This window comes from Myotis daubentonii, chromosome X, assembly GCF_963259705.1.
Source record: "Myotis daubentonii chromosome X, mMyoDau2.1, whole genome shotgun sequence".
Classification (NCBI taxonomy): Eukaryota; Metazoa; Chordata; class Mammalia; order Chiroptera; family Vespertilionidae; genus Myotis; species Myotis daubentonii.
In genome coordinates this window covers 128,234,268-128,251,712 of record NC_081861.1, presented here as the reverse complement: position 1 = coordinate 128,251,712, position 17,445 = coordinate 128,234,268, and the positions used below count along the sequence as shown (strand labels likewise).

The 17,445-nt window shown below is 34.4% G+C and overlaps 1 protein-coding gene across 6 annotated transcripts in view; it reads right to left on the bottom strand.

Annotated features, from left to right (window-relative positions):
* The window catches only part of RPS6KA3 (ribosomal protein S6 kinase A3), a 133,232-nt gene that overhangs the window by 107,837 nt on the left and 7,950 nt on the right, over positions 1 to 17,445 (bottom strand). Inside the window, exons 1-3 of one of the 6 annotated variants that reach the window (XM_059678549.1) lie at positions 4,241 to 4,256; positions 3,992 to 4,085; positions 2,998 to 3,034 (exon numbers count right to left, since the gene is read on the bottom strand). The exons of 2 other annotated variants lie outside the window; for them this stretch is intronic. The gene's annotated coding sequence lies outside the window, so the exon portion shown is untranslated. Of the gene's footprint in view, positions 1 to 2,997; positions 3,100 to 3,991; positions 4,086 to 4,240; positions 4,257 to 17,445 lie in introns of those variants that run through there. 3 more of the 6 variants (XM_059678550.1, XM_059678548.1, XM_059678551.1) reach the window with 3 other exon arrangements.

The window sequence follows — 17,445 nt, the reverse complement described above, 5'->3', positions numbered from 1 at the left end:
AGGAAGTAAATCTACAGCTGTAACTATAAACCACCCCAAGGCTGTTCTTTTCTAGATGGCTCAAGTTCCTTCAAACATTCCTTTTACACAGATGAGACCATCTTCTTTCTGAGCATGCATCCAATTCCTCTTAAAGAGTGGTATACAGAATTGCATCATGCAGTGAACATTCCAACCTTGATATGATCAATGTAAAGGGCATTATCTTCTTTACTGTCTTAAATACCTTTAATATTAATGCAATTTTCACATGCAATGTTTTTGGAATGGCCACAACACACTGCTGAGTCATACTAAGTTATCTGTTGATTAAATCCTCGTCTTCTTTTTTTATTTATTAAATTGACTAGAGGCCCAGTGCATGAAATTTGTGCATGAGAAGGGGGGTCCCTCAGCCCGGCCTGCACCCTCTCCAATCCGGGACCCATCAGGGGATGTCCCACAGGGATCAGGACTAAACCGGCAGTCGGAGATCCCTCTCGCAATCCGGGACTGCTGGCTCCTAACCACTCACCTGCCTGCTGGCCTGATTGCCCCTAACCACCTCTGCCTGCCAGCCTGATCTCCCCTAACTGCCTCTGCCTTGGCCCCCGCCACTGTGGCTTTGTCCGGAAGGATGTCCAGTCTAATTAGCACGTTACCCTTTTATTAGTATAGATTGGGGTGACATTGGTCAACATGAAGCATACAGGTTTCAGGTGTGGGTTTCTATGTTACAAGATCTGTATATTGCACCGTGTGCCCACTACCCAAAGTCAAATAAATCTTCTCTTGTCACCTTATATTAGGACCCCTTTCTTCCCCACTTGTCTTCTTTATTTACATTACAACTAAGTCCTGTATCCTCTATTTTGTACTTGTTACTCATAGTCTCATGAATAAAACCTTATTTTAAATTTTTGTTTCATCTTTTTCCAGTTCTGATCTATGGCTAGCCTCTATAGATTAGATTCTGAATGTGGCTATCAGCCTCTTTACTATTTTCAGCTTCATGTGATCCATAAATTTTACAATATATTTTCTTTTCTTAACTCCGTACTCAGCTAATTAACACTAATACACTAACAAAGCAATCCAAGAAAAAAACATTGAGTTAAACTTGATCTAAAGGGATTTTATGCTCTACTTTTTGCAAAAATATCTACCTCCTTTCTGAGTTTAGCAAAGATTAAAATTTTGAACAATTTAATTTTTAAAGCAAGAACATATGGAGGCTAATAGCAGTGCAGTATCTTTACAAAGATCTACCAAAAATGGATTTTTACTTCAACAAATGTTTGGTATCATTTCATAAAACAAGGACTCAAAGGTTATCTGTTATAAATGCACAGTTACTTCTTCAGCTAAGAAGTTTCCTTTTTGAAAAATGACTCTTGGCTTCATTAAAGATTAGGTTACATGGACAATCAGTCAGACTCACTATTGCAATTCCTATAGTTCCAAAAGTTCAAGAAAGAGCATCTATTAAACTAGAAAACTTATTCCTCTAATTCAAAGAAACAGAGAAAACAGGTGGTCTGAATCTGGCTAGTACCATATTTAAACCCCATCCTGTCACTTACTGCTATAGTTATCTGACCTTGGGTAAGTTACTTACATTTTGAGCCTCAGTTTCTTCATCTGTAAGATGCATAAAATACCCACCTCACAGTAATAATGTAATTAAAAGGATCCACCAAGGGACAGTAGAAGCTCAGTAAATGCTACTTCCTGTTCCCTCTTTTGCCTCAATTGACTGTGAAACACATATTTCTATAGTTAACTTCTAAATGCAATTCAGTGAACAACTACAAGAGAGTGTTGAAGATACCTGTTTCACCACTTAGTACAGCCAAATTCCTATCAAGCAGGGTGGAAGAGATCATTCATATGCGTGGTATATTTTTATACAATGTGGCTAAAGAATGAGAGCAGACAAAAAATAGTTTAAAAGAGAGGCAAATGTATTTATCCTCTCTCATCCCACCATAATGCCTTCCAGCCAAAAAACTGCAAAGCTTGGCAGATTGTACATATGCAAATATTATGTGAAATACTGGAAAAGGTTAGAAAATTCTAATCACGCTTTACTCTGTTAGTCTGAAATGTGTAAAAGTAAAAAATCAGATAACATACACTATGGGTCTCATCAGAACAAATCAGATAAAGGAGACTGTCAGCTTGAGTTTCAGTAGGAATTATTTTCAAAATAACTTCTAATGTTATGGTATAAAATTACCACTTAAGATCATCTTCCTGGTTTAAATTAAAGAGGCTGAACAATTCAAATCAGTCATTCTGAATCAAGGTTTTAGGACTTCTAGAATATTCCCAAGTATTTAAAGGAAAATTCAGATGTTTAAAATAAGAACATTTTACTGTTTAAAAAAATTCACTTTAAGTAGCCTTACTAAACAGATTTTGTTATAATGGCATGTTATAATAATGTATATTTCCAGGCTACTGTTTGACACCTTTGAAGAAAATATAAAATAAATTTTAAAAAATGCTTTGAGTTAGCAGGAGATCATCATATACAAATATACTGGGACTAAAATAATTATCTGTCCCAGTACATGCTAACTTTAACTTAGTAGGACATACACCATGTACTGACATTTTCCTACCTAAAAATGGAATGTTACATATGAACATTGGGAAAAAAGAATTCCTCAGAGAACAACAGCCTTAAATAAGAGGGAGGGAAGAAGAAAAGAAAGGGTCCAGAGCCCTAGTGGAGACCCAGGTTGTAGGAATGGGCATGGACCATACTTTTTTTTTAACCACCTTCAAAGTATATTTGCCTTCCAAGCTCATGGTATCAGTGATGGTTTTCCTGCCCAAAGTGTGTAACAGGAGTTCCATGAAGGTGCTGAGGATGAGGCATTAGAAACCTCTCTCAAACTTCAGTTAAGATATGATAAAATTGTTCAGAATCCAAAGAATCTATGCAATCACAATGAAACAACAAGAAACAAGCATTTTATATTCTTAATAAGGAAGGTATATAATCCTTACCAATGTGACAGGATTAAGAATCAGCTCCTCATTTATCCTAAGGAAATATCAGAGATGTGCATAAAGACTTAATGTACAGTGATAGTCATCATACTCATTATACTGAAAAATAGAAAACAATCTAAATGACCAACAGGGGACTGGTAAAATAAATCATAATACATCTATTCATATGTAGGAATACTATGCAATGGTTAAAATCAGGGCCTCAAAGAAAAATTAATGATGCAAAGATATGTTTGCAATATATTAAATTAAAAGGGATACAAAACTATGTAGTATGATTCCAATTTTGCACCCCCTTCCAATATGTGTGCATGTAAGTAGCAAAGTATATGTAAAATCTTATCAGTAGTTACCTGGGTCATAGGATTTTCTTCTTTGTACTGTATTTTCAAAAGTATATGCATTAATTATATTTTATTTTTTTAAAGATAATAAAACAATCAATGTAATTAGAAAAATCCATTTATTCTAGATAAGGTGCCCTTATACCTGCTTTGCTATTCCTCCAGCAACTAAAGACCTGCTAGTAGTCAAGACTGTTCTATTTTCTCGACAAGTATAGGAATGACCTCTGGTTATATCTTCATTTTAAGAAGTTTTTTCTTTCCTTTCTGGTTCTGTGGTTTTGGCCTTAGAAAACAGATACATTTTAGGCCTGAATCCACCTCATGTTTTTTAGAGTGTACCCCTAAGGGGAATTCTGCTTATGAAACAAGAGTATGTTGAGATAAGAAGAAAAGAAAACACGATAGCCAAAATTAAATCTGCATTGTGAACAGCAAGTATTAGAATTGACACTGCAGAAAACGGAATCCATGCCACGGAGGACAAACTTGAGTACATGAAAAAGAAAATGAAAGAAAATATTTAAAAATTATGGAGGACAGACATAGAAATAATCTATGAATACAAATGTTCCTAAAGAAAAAACAGAGCAGTTTAATCAATCAAAAGTATAAGAAAACTTTCCAGTTCTGAAAAAAAATACCTGAGACTGGAGACTGAGAAGGTTCAACAGAGATCATCAACACCAAGACATGTCCTGGCAAATGTTTTTAAATTTCAAGGATAAAGATATAATCCTATAAGCATACAAGCAGAAAAAAATAGGTTATTTTCAAAGGAACTAAAACCAGATTGACCTCAGAGTTTTCCCCTGCAACAATAAAATGCCAGAAGACAATGAAGTATTGACACAGAGTTGAAAGGGAAAAATTATGATCTAAGAATTTTATACCTTGTCCTAGTTTTTCATGTACAAATGCCACAGGAAATTATTCTTAGGTTTGCAAAGCCTTATAAATGTCACCATTCTGGTAGTACCTTTTTTCATAAATTGTTCAAAGGCGTGTCCTAGACTATTGAAAGAGAGTCAAAATAAGAATTCAAGAATATTGAAGTAGAAAAGAAATGCTGAAGTATACTGACGCCAACTTAATATCTAGAAATAACTGGGTGGAAAAGTTAAGCCCACTTAAAAAAAGGGTCAAAAATGAAGGAAAAATTGATATAAGTATATAAACAATATAAAACTTTAGAAAGTTAAAGGTAAGATCTATAATGTCAGGCTAAATTAATGTGAACTCAAAATAAGAGTTAGTGGAAGAAGGGAGAAACAGAGATTCTAAATTTTCTGTCCTAAAAGGATATTTAAAAACCACTATTTTTAGTAATTAGCTAGTAAATATAAAATTTGCAATGCTTTAAAAAAACATATTTACTTATTGCAGTCCAAATCACTAGAAGATAGTAACTGGCAGACTGTGAACAGTACTTTACACAGGCATTACATTCAACCCTAAGATCACGAGGTAGGCATAATTATCCCTGTTTTACAGATGAGGAAACAAAGGCTCAGCAAAGTTAATTAGTGAATGGCAGAAGCAAGATTCAAACCCAGGTCTTTCCAGTTCCGTAACTCTTTCATCACTATTTCATAACCTCCTTAACAAACAATCCATACGACAAAAATAGAAATAACCCCAAACAGAATAAAAAACTTATAATAAGATGAATGAGATCATTCCAAAATAATGTAAGAAATGTAAAGTGTGAAGTATCTAGTGAAAATTAAGGGTCTTACTGTATATTTACTGGGATTACAGAATTACTTGTTTTTATGAATGATGATGATATGGTAATTATGTTTTTAAAAGTCTTTATATTTTCAGAAATATAGATGTAAATATTTACATCTGACGATGTATCTAGGATTAGCCTCAAAATAATCCACTGGAGCCAGAGAGGGGAAGAAAGAGTATGTGGAGAGGGCGGTGATAATTATTGAGGCTGGGTTATGGGAATATGGTGGTTCATTATACTTATTCTCTTTACTGTGGCATGTGTTTAAAATGCTTGATAACAAAAACTTAAAAGCTTAAAACATCCACATAATCACTTACTACTTTAAAGAGAAACCCAAACAAAACATAGCAAAACAAAGCATAGAAAAACATAAAGAAAAAGAAAGCAAGTATTTGTAAGATTAAAGCCAAAAATAAATTGTGAGGGCAAAAACCTTAAGCCAATAAGAAAGGTCATTTAATTTGGACTAAAAATATAATTAGTACTTAATATATGTAGTAATAATAACCACTACCATTTACTAAGGAATTATCATGCACCAGGTAAGTGCTAAGTCCTATAGATCATCTTTGATGCTTCTGACAACTCTGAGGCATTATCACTAATTTACAACTGAAAAAATTAAGCCAAGATGGGTATGTTCATCTTTTTAAGCACTGTGTCCTCAATACCTAGCAAAATGCCTGACAGATTGTAGGTGCTCAATAAATATTACAATAAATGAAAAAACCTAATATCCTGCCTAATTTCAAACCCAAATCTGATTCTAAAACCCCTATTCTTAATCACATTTACATCTTTTAATAATGATATTTCATAGTAACAATAAAGATGCTCATTTCCTTCTGTGTTTGCTTCTATTTTTCAGATTTTCTATAATTAGCACGTGTTATTTTTTCAAACATATCATTAAAATAATAAATGCAAAATAGTATTGAACATTTAATCACAGGCTAACTTAACATAAAATAAAAGATATTTTGGGGACTATAACATGAAATAAACGGAAACAAAATAGGAGGAATTTTAGCACACTAATGTCAATTAGCATAATGCACAAAATAAAGACCAACCATATGACATAATTTATGAGAATAAGTAGGTAATGAATTTTATAATGTATAAAGAATATAGGTTATTTTCAAGTATCTATGAAAAGTTATAAAGAATAATTAAGTGGTGAGGTGGATGGAGGGAGATTAACCAGAAAACTTACATGCATATATGCATAGCTCATGGACACAGACAATAGGGTCAATGGAAATAAAACAACAACATAGGGGACATCTGTAATACTATCAACAATAAAGATAAATTTTTAAAAAAGACTAACCGTGTTCTAGACCATAAAATCCAAAATTCTTAAAAGCAGAAATTGCACAGATCATATCTTCTGATTATGGTAAAAAATTGAATAAAGCAATAAACTAAAGCCCTCATTCAAAAATTAATATTCTTCTAAATAAATACTGGCTCAAGGAAATACTAATAACAGATATCATTTATGCAATTCTTATTTTGTTCAAAGTATAGTATTAGTTATGTTACACATATTCTCTCATTTAATCTCAACTAATCATTAGTAAGCCATGAGAGGTATGTTATTATGTATAGTAAAGGGAAAAAGTTAGGTTGAGATTTAATAACCTGTTAAAGATCACAGAACTATTGAGTTTGTAGATAACTGAACCCAAGTCTGAATCCAAAACTTACACTACTACACATAAATGCTGTCATATATTACTGGTAGAATTCACATTTAGGCATCTAGTTATGTTCATTTTTCTCTATTTATAAAATAACATTTTATTATAAGTGGAAAAGATTAGAGTTCTTCCTTAACACATATTCTGAAATTGGCCATTTGTTGAATATGCTATTCTAAGGAGGTAATGGTTCATTTGTCTAACATCATTGATCAATGATTATATTTCAAACTGCATAATCTGCTAAGAGATTTCTTTGAATATATTTATATTCTCAATAGGACAATCAAAAAAGGAAGAAACTATAATATTAGATAAATAAATTAGAGAAGATACGATAAACATGATTTGTCACTAAATTTATTTCTAAAAAGCAGCATGAACTTGGAAAAGTCACTATTTTCTGATATTTATTTGCAAGCCATAAGAGTTTGGTGGAACCTTGGCCAGGATGGATTTGAAAGTCTACCCCTAACTGTGGGCAAGCCCTTAAGCCTCTCTGAGTTGTGGCTTTCCTCATGCATAAAATATGTGGATACCTAAGAGCTCTTCCAGCTTGGAAATGTTATAATCCTGTGACTTTAAGGATTAAAGTTATTTAAGATTTTGTGAATTTTTTACACCTGAGGATATTACTGATTCTATATTTAAAGCTCTTATGTTATTTCTAATTACTTCTTTCTCTTTTGCGTCCAAAATAGTTTTATCTATATCCTTCAGTGGTGCCTTTGTACCCAAGTGTAAGCAAGAATAACGCCAAAGAAAGGACTGCACAAATGTTGTCACATGAAAGAGAAATACTAATGAAAAGAAAAGAAAACATAGTTTTTTCTGGGCAGGTTAAGGAACCTAAAGTAATTTTATAATTTCCACAATCCAATTTTACTGTCCTTATTTTGCTAGCACTGAAAATTATTAAAATGTCAAATTTTCTTTTTAAGTGCCTCTGTCTACTCCCAGACAGCCCTATTCCTGCCTTCCTAATACCTTTGTACCCTACTTCTTAGTACTTGTGGAGTTTGTAGTATTTCCCATACCTGCCTAATGATCAGAATCACCTAAGATTCCCATTCACAATACATTACCTGGCCTAACCCCAAACCAAAAATGAATCAGAAGTTCCAGAAGCCCCATGGCTTAGTATTTCATTTTTTAAACAGGCACCTTAGATGATTCCTGTGATTAGACAGTCTGGGAAATCACAGTGTTGGAAAGATCATGGGCTTTGTAGCCTGATATATGATTTCAAAACCTGGCTTTATCCTTTATTATAGGTGTGACTTTGGGCAAGTTACTTAACATGAGTCTCAGTTTTCCAATCCACAAGATTTGGATGCTAGTTATGTTGAAGGTTTTGGTAAAGTTCATTATGCCTAGCCGTGCCAGTAAGTGTTAGCTTCTCTTTCTTCCTGCTCATCTTGCCACAGGAAATGACAAATACAAATATCTGAGGGGATTCTGATGAGTCCCTTGCTCTAATGGATCCACTTCCATTTCTAGGGCTAAAAATCAGAGTACTAGATAACTATTTAATGCATTACTTGGGTTGGCTAATTTAAGAGTCTCAGGAACAAGGTTAATAATTTCTTCTGGTTTCCAGAGGCTTAAAGAAGCCCTCCTACCTAAAACAGACATAACCATTATGCTAGGCTTCAAAGTTCAAGCTATGTGGTTGTGGCAAGATTACCTGCACCTCTTATTTCCTCATCAGTAAAACAAGTGCTGCTTAAATGTTTGCCGAACTGACCACAATACATTATTGATAAGATAACTGTTAACTAACAATCACTTAAAATAATTACCTTAAACACAGTCTTACAAACATCTTTATAACAAAAAGAAGATAATAATAGCTTGCAAGTAAGTGAAATGAGACAGGATGAGATTTGCTCAAATACACAATAAATCAGAGGTTCACATCCAAGCAAAATTCTTATGTAGTATCAACTGTATCTCTTTAAAACTTAAATTTATTGGGCTGACATTGGTTAATAACTTTGTATGTTTCAGGTGTACAATTCTATAACACATCATCTGTATATTGCATTGTGTGCTCATCACCCAATGTCTAGTCTCCTTCCATCACCATTTATCCCTCCTTTTACCCTCTTTATCCCTCCTTCCCCATTCATCCCCTTTGTTAACCACCATACTTCAACTGTATCTTAACACAAAATGTTTTAGACAAGTTTGGAGTTGACTGAGGAAAAAAAAATCCAAACTACTTACTCATTAAAAATGTGTGGGTATTTAAAAATTATCATAGGCATAAATACACAATCTGGCAACAAGACTTATTTCTGAAAAAGTAGTCAGAAATACAGTTTCTAATTACAGCTCCATGATTAATTCTAGCTGCACATATATTATGCATATACACTATTAATAAGAGCACTTAACTAAAATTATTAGTATTAACTGTTCAGACAAGCTATAAATTAATAAAAAAAATTTAAAAACTAAAAATCTGGGAACATTCAAGACAGAAAAGTTACCCTCAATTCTTAAAAAAATAAGAAAAATAACAAACTTCAAATCCTATTGAAAGTAATTTATTTACTTATTTTTTCTATTAAAGAACCATAATTTCTCTCTTGACTTATTCAAATTATTCTTTAATGCACCTGAATTTCATTCAGTTTCTGCCCTTTGCTTGTTAGGTTTATTTCCAGACATTTAATATTTTTATTGCTATTTTAAATGAGATATTTTCCCCCATTTTCATGTCTAACTAGGTAAGCTATTTATTGATTTCTGGACCTATTCTGTATAATATCACCTTTAGACTATCATTAGTTTTAACAAACCTTTTTAGTGGTTTCCTTAGATTACTTAAGTAGATGATATGAATAGTAATCTTTTATCCTTCTTTTGAATATCTTTGATTTTGTTTAATTGCATTAGCAAACTCTTTTAGAATGTAAAATCGAAGTGAAAACAGTAGGCATAGTTTTAATGAGACTTCCTATAATATGTCCCCATCAAGCATGATGCTGGCTATTGGTCTGATATATATTTGATTTTTTCCATCACTATTTATCCATGTCCATGGGCTCTCTCTCTCTCTCTTTTTAATATTATGAACACATCATTTTATTTCTGTTTTACTAAATGTTTAATTGAGAACCACCATTGACTTTTATTTAATGCTTTATGACTTTTTAAACTTTTTAATTAGAAATGATTATAGGTTCACAGGAAGTTGCAAAAATAGTACAGAGATGCCATATACCCTTAACCCAGTGGTTTCATCTTACATAAATCCCTGTCAAACACATGAAATGTATACTGGTACAATGCCCAGATTCTATTCAGATTTCACAGGTTCTCGTGTGTGTGCATGCTATATATTTTACCACATGTATAGGTTCCTGTATCTATGACCACAGTAACAATTCTGAACAATTCATTACCAAAGTCCTATGTTTGCCTGTTTATGACTTGACTCACATCCCTTTATACCCTCCTAACCTTGGTAACCGCTAACCTAGTCTCAATTTCTACAATTTTGTCATTTCAAGAATGTTCTATTAATGCAATCACAATATGTAACATTTTTTCACTCAGTATAAATTCCCTTGAGATTCATCCAAGTTTTTATATCAATAATTCATTCATTTTAATTGCTGGGTAGTGTTGGATGGTGTGGATATACCACAGCCTGTTTAGCTATTCACCTATTGAAGGACATTTGGTTTTTAACTTTTAGATATTACAAATAAATCTGCTATGAACATTTGTGTACAGACTTTTGTGTGGACATACATTTTCATTTCTCTGGGATAAATGCCTAGGAGGATGACTGCTGGGTCATATAAGTAAGAGTATGTTTAGTTTTCTAAAGAAATGGACAAACTATTTTCCAGAAGAGCTGTATCATTTTACATTCCCATCACCAGTTTGTTCACATCCTCAACATTTGGTATTGTCACTATTTTTTATTCTGGCTGTTCTAATAGGCATGTAATATTTCACTGTCGTTTTTTTCATTTCCCTGATAGCTAACCATGTTGACATCTTTTCATATGCGTATTTGCTATCCATATATCCCTTTTGGTGAAATGTCTGTTGTCTTTGTTACCATTAAGTTTTTAATGTTCTTTATATACTCTACATACAAGTCCTGTCTCAGATATAGGTTTGAAACATTTTTTCGCCCAATTTGTAGCTTGTTTTCATCCCCTTAACTAGTTATTTTTCATAAAGATTTGAATTTTGATTAAGTCCTATTTATTTATTTATTATTTTTTAAATCCTCTCCTAAGGATATTTTCCAATTGATTTTTAGAGAGAGTAGAAGAGAGAGGGAAAGACAGAGAGAAACATCGATGTCAGAGAAACACATCGACTGGTTGCCTCCCACATGAGCCCCAACCAGGGCCTGGGCCAGGAAAGAGCCTGCAACTAAGGTACGTGCCCCTGATTGGAATCGAACCCAGGATCCTTTGGTCCACTGGCCGATGCTCTGTCCACTGAGCCAAACCGGCTAGAGCTATTTTTCTTTTATGGATTGTGCTTTTGATATCTGGCCTAAGAACTTTTCACTTAGCCCACTGTCCGGAATATTTTCCCCTATGTTTAAATTGTAAAAGTTTAATTTTACATTTCATATTTAAATCCACAATCCATTTCAATCATTTTTGTGTAAGTCGTGAGGTTTAGGTTGAGGTTCATTGTTTTACCTATGGAAGTATAATTGCTCCAAGCACCAGTTTAAAAGGTTACCTACCTTTCCTCCACTGAATTGCTTTTGTACCTTTTGACAAAAATCAGTTGGCTGTACTTGTATGGGTCTATTTCTGGGTTCTCTATTCTGTTCCATTGATCTATGTGTTTATCCCTTCACCAATACTAGAGAATTTTGATTTCTGAAGCTATATAATGTTTTAAAATTGGGTGGAGTGATTCTTCCCACTTTACTTTTATCTTGTTTTTGATATTTTAGTTCCTTTACCTTTCCATATAACTTTTAGAGTAAGCTTGTGTTAAAGCTATAGAATAATTTGGGGAGAATTGACACCTTTACTATGTTGAGTCTTCCAATCTATGATCATGGTATATCTCTCCATTTATTTAGACCTTTGATTTCTTTCATCAGCAGTTTTTAGTTTTCAGCATACAAATTCTATGCATTTTGTTAGATTTATACCTGGGTTGTTTTTTTTTTGTGGTTTTTTTTTTTTTTGAGCAATTTCAAATGGTACTGTTTTTCATTTGTTTCCACACATTCACTGCTAGTATATAGATTTAATTTACTCTTGTATGCTAATTTTGTATCTTACAACTTTGCTGAATTCACTTACTAGTTATACGTTTATGTAGACTTCTTGAGATTTTCATTGGAGACCATCATATCACTTGAAAATAGAGACAGTTTTTATTTATTCCTTTCAAATCTGTATGTCTTTTATTATCTCATTTTCTTGCCTATTATGCTGGTAAGAACTTTCAGGACTATGTTGAATAGCACGGTGAGAGTGGACATCCTTGTCTTGTTACTGATATTAAAGGGAAAGCACTTAGTCTTTCACCATTAAGTCTAATGTTAGTTGCAGGTTGTTTGTTTTTTTTTTGTTTTTTTTTTTGTAAATGTTCTTTATGAAAGTGAGAAAGGTCCCCTTTTACTCTTAGTTTTCTGAGTTTTTATTATGAATAAGTGTTTAGTTTAATGCATTTTCTGCATTAATATGATTTTTCTTCAGCTTTTTAATACAGTGGACTAAATACAGTTCTTTTTGAATACTGAACCAGTCTTACAACCTTGAAATAAAACCCACTTGTTCAGAGTGTATAGTTTTTTATATGTTGCTGGATATTTTTTGTTAATATTTTGTACATAAGTATGTGATCTATATTTTTGAGGGATACCGGTCTATAGTTTTCTGTATTGTCTTAAGATTTTGGGATCAGGGCAAAACTGGCCTTATAAAATGAGTTATGAAGTCTTTCCTCTTCTATTTTCTGGAAGAGACTGTGTAGAATTCATGTAATTCTTATCTCTTTATTCTTATGTTCCAGATCCTTCTTTTACCATGTCCTTCTGCTTAAAGAACTACCTATAGCCATTTCAGGGTCTAGCACAAACTCTCTAAGTTTTGCTTCATCTGAGATTGCTTTGATTGCACCTTCATTCCTGAAGAATATTTTCACTGGAGATAGAATTCTGGGTTGACAGTTCTTTCTTTCAGCACTTGAAAAAGTATGCCATTTCCTCTGGTTTCTATGGTTTCTAACATCGGATCTGCTGTTATTTGAATCACTGTTCCCTTATAAGTGATAGTTCATTTCTCTCTAGCTGCTTTCAAGATTCTTTCTCTTTAAAGTTTGACTTAAATTTTTTTAAAATTGTGGTAAATGCACATAAAATTTATCTTAAGCATTTTTAGTGTACAGTTCAGTATGTTAAGTATACTCACATTATGCAACCAATCTCCAGAACTTTTTCATCTTGTAAAATTGAAACTCTATACCCATTAAACAACTTCTCCTTTCCAAAGGTTGGATTATGATGTGCCTGGGTGTGAATTATTTTGGGTTTTTATTGTTTGGGTTCAGTCAGCTTCTCAAATCTGTAGCTTGTATCTCTTGCCAAATTTGGGACATTTCAGTCATTATTTCTTAAGGTCCACATTTTTCTCTGCTTTTTGAGACTCTGATGACATGTTAAATCTTTTATTAATGTCCCCCAGGCTCCTGAGGCTCTCTTTGTCCCTCCTCCCTGTTTTTTTTCCTGTTGTTAGGAGCAATTTCTATTGCTCTATCTTTATTTTTACTGACTCTTGTCATTTCCATTCTTCTGTTGAACCCATGTAAATTCATTTTAAGTTATTGTTAATTTTTCAGTTCTAAAATTTCCATTTTCTGCTTTATGCCTTTTATTTCTTTTCTAAGACTAACACTTCATTTGTTTCAAATGTGTTGTGATTGCTCACTGAAGCATTTTTTTTTATGATGGCTGTTTTAAAATGCTTGTCAGATAATTACATCTGACGCATCTTGGTGTTGGTATCTGTTGACTATTTTTTCATTTGTGTTGTATTTTCTAGATTCTTAGTATAAGTGATCTTCAATTGTATAATGGATATTTTGGAGATGACAAGACTCTGGATCCTATTTAATCTTTTTTAGTAGGCTGTCCATCAGTTGAGATGTAGTGTGAGGGCAGGGTGTGTTTGTTCAATTTCCTGCTGGGCTCCGCCAACATCACCCTGGCAAAAGTGGAGCAATGAGTCACACTGCATTTTTGCAGATGGGTGGAAGTTCAGCTCTACTCTTGGTACCAGTGAAAGTGGGGCACCAACCTGTACCACCTCATTGCCTCTGTGTAGGGGTGTGAGCTCAGCTCCCTGATGGACTCCACTAACAATAGGAGGTAGGGAAGCAAAGGGCTAACTCGCATTGCTTTGTTGCTTCAAGGTAGAGTGGAAAGCTGAGTTCTCTGAAGGGCCCAGCTGACAACTTGGGAGGGGAGAGGGGGAAGTGGACTATCAACTAGCCCTGCCATCCATCACTTTGTTCCACCTTACAGATACTAGATGTGGGTGGAGTCTCAGCTCCCCAGTGGGCCCCACTGACATCAGGGAGGGGGGAAGCAGTGTTAAGTAGTCCACCTCCAACCATCTTGCTCTGCTGTGTTGATGTTGGGTGAGGGTGAGGCTCAGTTCCTCACTGACACAGGGCAGGGGGAAGTCTTAGTGGAGACTAGCCCTGTCTCACACCATCTTAGTAAGTCTCACTGCTTCCAGGTTGGGGTGAAGGCTCAACTGGCTGCTGAACCCCGCTGACACTTCCCTAGTGAAAGTGCCACCTCCCTTATAGGAGGTGAGATGAGGAAAGTTCAGGTCCCTGATCACCCTGCCATACACCCAGCAGTAGGAATCAAAAATGCTGTCTGCTCTTTTGTTAGGCAGGGAATGGGAGATTAGGTTCCTGATCTACCTAGCCAATACCACTGTGTGGAGGAATCTGAGCATTGCCACTTGTTTCCTTGGACTAGGGTGTTTTTCTGTTGATGTTTAGTTATAGTAGGGTGGATAGTACAGAAAGGTTTACTATTGTTAAACTACCTTTTCCCCAGTCATCTAAAGAGAAGAAACTTTTCTTGGGGCCCATTTTATCTGTTCTTGTTGGCAGTTTTAGGTTGGAGGCCTTTACAGCACCCAATCCAGGATATATGAGAGGAAATAAGAAAACCCAGGGAACTATTTGTGCCATGCCTTGAGTTCCAAAATCTGTAGGCAGTCTGCCTTGTTTTAACCTTCCAGGTTGTTCCTGTGTTTGTGTGTTGTGTCATGTCTAAGGTGTTTTAGGTGTAAAGGACAACGTAGGATGAGTAGAGCTCCTCCATCTTGGCAAAACCAGATGATGTGTCCCCATCAACTGATGAATGGATAAACAAAAGGTGGTATATCCATACAACAGAATGTTACTCAGCCATAAAACGGAATGAAGCATTGATACATGCTATAACATGGATGAACCTTTGAAACATTATGTTAAGTGAATGATGTCAGATACAAAAGACACATATTGTATTATTCCATTAATATGAAATGTCCAGAATAGGCAAATCTACAGAGACAGAAGCAGATTACTGGTTGCCAGGAGCTGGGGGAAGAAGGAAATAGTGAGTGACCATTAATGATTTATTTTGGGAGTGATAAAAATGTTCTGGAATTAGACAGTAGTGATGATTGCACAACCTTTTGAATATACTAAATACCACTGAATTGTATACCTTACAAGGGTGAATGTTGTGGTATGTAAATCATATCTCAATTTTTAAAAAGATGGATTAGGGTTATTTAACCTAAGTTTAACTCCCTCCCCCCCAAAACCACCAATGTCTGTAACTTTTCTTTAAATTTTCTTTTCTTATACTGTAGCAAGATAATTGGCAACTTTTCCATGTTGAGCCAGATCCTGTTTTCTGGTACTCTGAGGGAGTGTCATATAGGTTTTTCTGAAAAAAGAGGCAAATATAGAGAGGTAATGATTTAATATGCTGCAGTTAAAAGACAGAGCACAAATAAGAAAAAACACCAAGAAAACAAACAAACCAAAAAAAAGAAGAGAAAAAAGAAAATAAAAACACCAGAGCACAGTTATTCAGCACAAACCTACACACTTCTGTATGGAGAGCTGTTAAGTAACATCTAGGCAATCCCCCTATGCCAGTGGTCGGCAAACTCATTATTCAACAGAGCCAAATACCAACAGTACAACGATTGAAATTTCTTTTGAGAGCCAAATTTTTTAAACTTAAACTATATAGGTAGGTACATTGTTATTAACTTAATTAGGGTACTCCTAAGGCTTAGGAAGAGCCACACTCAAGGGGCCAAAGAGCTGCATGTGGCTCGCGAGCCGCAGTTTGCCAACCACGGCCCTATACCAAATACCACAGTTTTTGTTTCAAATGTTTATAATACAGCTGTTGAGAAATCTCAAATCATTTTTTCTATATACAATGTCACAAAGGCCGCTTCTCAGGCCAGCTCACAAAAGCCTATTTAACCCATGCTATATTTGAAGAATAATATCAATTTTATTTTTCTACTCTACTGATACATTCCCATAAAACATCTACTCATGCAAATGACCTGAAACCTCTCTCTTCTGTAGGAGATTTCATCTAGACTGAACTACTCACCTCAAGCAGGGCAATCTAGAGGAAAGCCAATGGAGTTTGCAATCTGTGAGACTTGTGCCTGAATCCTGCCTTCTCCACTTACTAGCTATGCAACTATAAACAAGTTACTTAACCTCTCTAGGCTTTAGTTTCCTCATCAGTAAGTTGGGGATAATTATGTCTACCTCATTCAAATTGGTATATACAACTGTCTAGTCAGAGGGGGTATTCAGTAAATCTTATTCTGCAAGATGTATCAATCCCCCTTCCCAGTATTAATACAGCACAGTATACTGAATGCAACATATTTTGATAGCTAAATTTTCCCAATGTGTTGGTATTACCATTTGAATGAGAAATGTCACTATAAAACTAGTGAAGTTGTAGAAAGTGCAGAATGGTGATTTGAGGGGCATATACCACCTAGCAGGGTTTATCAAAATCTTCAAGGTAGGGGAGACAAAACAAAACTGATTAACCATAATTTGAAAAAGTATACTGGATACATTTTTCATTTAGAAAAAGCTTTAGCTTATTAATTTCAATATGTAAATAACAGAAAGTAGAGTTGGAAAACACCAGTGTAGGAAAAAAGGGTTCAAGTTGTACTAATCCTATAATCTAGAATTGTGCTGTTCAATGTAGTAGCCAATAGCCATAGGTGACTATTTAAATGTAAATTAGTTAAAATTAAATTTAAAATTCAGTTCCTCAGTCATACTAGCTCATTTCTAGGTGTTCAATAGCCACAGGTAGCTAGTGGCTGCTGAGCAATGCCAGTCTACAAGTTTTTTTAAAAATTTTAGGTGAATCTTTCCTATTATTTTATATGGTTTTCAGGAAGACACTTGTACCCCTAAATGTGAAGAAACAAAAAAAATCTGGTAACTGTGGTTTTAGGTACAGGTTTTACAAGATCTCTAAAGTGAAGACTTCTCTCCTAAAACGCTGCACTTGAGATGCACTTCAATCTATTAATGCCAAAATGATCTTTTGCTTAGGCTATCATTTCACATCTGC